Raw genomic sequence first — 3,762 nt, forward strand, 5'->3', positions numbered from 1 at the left:
TAAAAAGTCACCTTCACAGCAAAATGTTGTGAAGTTTCAAGTGTAAAATGTTGGTCTCACGGGTCTCACGGAAACAGGCTAGTCTCACATGATCCTACTTCTATATATATATATATATATATATATATATATATATATATATATATATGCACACACTAGAAGAATACTCGTGTAATACAGCGAGATATATCAAAATAATGTTTTCTTTTATTTTTTTTTCTCTGTCGATATAATGCGATTTTATGTGATTTTGAGAAAGCGATAATGTTTTTATTCATAATTTTTTTAAAATATATATTGATATTGGTATCAAATTAGCTATTTAAAAATTCTCGATTTTTATATAATTTTTTAATTAAAATTTAACTTAAGTTTAATAACAAAGTAATTTATTTTTGGTATAATAATATAATTTTTATAAGGATAATAATTAAGCATTATGTTATAAATATAACTCAATGATTATCCTAATTATATTATAAATTTTTTATATTTAAAATGAGATGTTTATCTTGTAGTTGATTATGTTTATCTGCAGTTAGTTACACGAATTTAAACATAGAGCATTAATAAGTTGTACTTATGCACAATTTATATGTAATCTCGCATTTTAAATAATGTGCATCAATAAACAATATTTCATGTATAAAAAAATGATTTTTTAAATATTTGACAAATGCTTTATAATATAGTATAGATATATGTGTGTAAAGTGTAACCCAAATATAATGGATTGCATATATAATACTAAGCTCAACAATAGCTAAAGACTGGTCCACCAAGCTTTTTAGCACAATGTGAATTGGGCCAACATGTGTTCGACCTACATGGTACATGGTGAAGCGTTGTCCCACCAAGCTTTTTGGCACAATGTGAATTGGGCCAACATGTGTTCGACCTACATGGTACATGGTGAAGCGTTGTCTCGCCGGAAACAAGACAGTAGCACCGATTCATCGACAACGGCTTTGCAAGGTCGTTTAGTCTCATTTTTCAACTGTTTTTATTGATTTCTTTTGCTAAAACTCTAAAAAATCATTTTCTACAATTATAGAAATGAAAATAACAAAAATCATCAAGTATTGAGTCCTATTTTATCATATAAAATTTTGGTTTAAATACCCCTAGAAGTCAGAAAAAATACTCAAAATCGGACATTCTAAAATAAAGTTTGAGATATAAGGCTACTAAGGTTCGATACAATATTGTAAAGCGAAGCCAAGCATATAAAGAGTTAGAAGTTTGATTGAGTATTTTAGTCTAAAAACGATGATAAACTGAGCTTTTGTGTAGGTATTTTTAAGCTCCGATTTCTCTCTCGTTTCTCCGATTTTCTTGAAACAACTTAAAAGAAAAATGAAGAGGACAATGTTGGCCATACAAACCTGTTGCTTTTTTTTTGTACTATTTGTTGACTAAACGATCCAATTATGAACATAAAGTCTCAAGGTATGAAAATCTAAAAAGATGTTGGCCCAACTTAAATGAGATATGATAGCTTCTTTATCTTCTAACCTTATTGCCGATACATTATCCTCATTCCGTTCTTGATTGTAATCCAAAGAGGCCTCTAACATCGACCATCGTTTCATAATTTTCACCTTTGTAGATCTGCCATATTTACAAAATAGGTCCTTCTTGTTTCTTCCTGTTCACATCTAACACCGTCCCTTAACTATTAGCAAATTACATTCGGCCCTCGGTCCTCAATGTCTTAGCCAAATTAAAACTTTTCACCGTTGATTTGATTTTTATCTTTCACTTTTGGTTCGATTTTCAAATTTATTGTTAATTTTTTTTTTCAAAAAAAATATTTCTTTTTATTTTTCGAATTTTTCGGGTTTTACAACTCTTCACTCCGTCAAGAAATTTCGTCCTCGGAATTATTGCCTCCTAAGCAGTTGAAGGTATTTAGCCCTCTTCTCTTCTTCTGAGTCCCACGTCATTTGTGCACCTTTGTGAAATTTCCATTTAATTAACACTAGTGGTATACATTTATTTCTTAGTCTTTTATTGTCTTCCTGTCCAAAATGTGATTGGCTCTTCTACGCAAGTGTTGCTCCAAATGAATGTACAAGAGTTTAAAGGTAACAGTTTGTAGAAGGGGGTTGAATACAAACACATAATTTTTTCACTTTTTAAATTCGTTTATCGATTAAAGAAGACAAATACATAATTTACTGATTGTTGCAGAAAAAGATAAGGTTAAGACCTAATCTAAACAATCTAAGAATCACACAGTAGATGCACAAAGAAAAGTAAGAACAAGAGAAAAGAAGGTTTAAAGAAGAAGGTGTTGCTGAGAAGAGGAATTTTCTTAGTTATTTACATCCATTGCATTTAATGCAAGTCAATGGGTACAAGCCACATGACAAACTTCTATCGGAGTATCATTTGTCTTCAGATGTGCAGTCTTTTACAAAGTTGGTAAGCACATTTGGAGACAATAAAGCAACTACATACATGAACTTTTTGTGTAAGGTATGAGTTTGTCCTTTTGTGCATATAGAATAAGACAAAAACTAATCTTGTAAAACATGATTCATTTGATCGCTAGAACTGATTCATCTCGAGGGTTCTTCAGTGTTCGCTGAGTCTTGGTTATATTTCACACTTTGATTGAGACATTCTTGTTATCATTGAATCCCCTTTAGATCACGAATTGTTATGTCTCTACCTTCAGCTACTTCTTCGACATCACTAAAGGTTCCCTTTAATATGAGTTTGTCTTTGAAGAATAATTGTTCTTTGAGAAATTTATAATGCACGTTCAACGATCACTTAACAGACATGAAGATGATCGCTGAAACAGAACGAAAACAGAACAATTATTTTTCACCAAGTATGGAGGGTCATTATTAACTCATTGAGAGAGTTCGGCTAAAAAATCTCCTCTTATTTGATGATGACAAAGAAATAATACGAATATTGTTAACTATTACAGTGAGGAAATGGAACTTGTAAGATACATGTCCCTTGTTTTGGGATCTTTTTCAGCATTTGAAAGTACTTTGTTAAATTTCATTTGAGTTGTTGGAAGAAATTACAAGAGAAAATGAGATTTACACAGTTGAGAAATTTTAAAAATGAAAGCATATTACTGATAAATGTTTATGATGGGTATTAGTGAATGTAATAAGAATAGATAGACAATTGTCCTAGTTGTTGTTTTCAAGATCGCTTTCAATGTACCAAAAGATAATTCTCTTTTGAAATTTCATTAAGTTGAAACTAAAATTCTACAAGAGAGTGAAATTATAATTGGTCTAAGAACTAGATAAGAAGTCTATATACTAAAAAGTAGAACACTAATAAAGTTACAAGATAGAAAGACTCAATGAAGATCGCTCAGAAGGATGAAATCAGGGACATCTTCTCCTTGGTTTTTTTTTTCCAGCATTTCTTTCCTGATCTTGCGATCCATTATCTCACCAAAAAGAGCTTCATCCAACTACGTCCGAAGATATTCCAGATGTTCCATAGGGTAGAGATGGAGTTCTGAGACTCGTTGAAACCTATATTCACCATCGTTGTCGATGAACATAAGTTCATACTCAGGTTTCACATGCAGTGAGTTGGGACTATAAGAACCTGTTGGTCCCGAAAGGGTCTACAAAATAAGAAACAGTTTGTAGAAGTGGGGGGGATGAATACAAACACAAAGTTTTCAAATTTAAAATATATATTGATAGAGAAGATCAATACAGATTTTACAAGATTGTTTGCGGAAAGATAAGGTATAGAAAACCTTTTTAAACAACC

Source organism: Cynara cardunculus (genome assembly GCF_001531365.2).
Source record: "Cynara cardunculus var. scolymus isolate 2C chromosome LG 12, CcrdV1, whole genome shotgun sequence".
NCBI classification, from domain to species: Eukaryota; Viridiplantae; Streptophyta; class Magnoliopsida; order Asterales; family Asteraceae; genus Cynara; species Cynara cardunculus.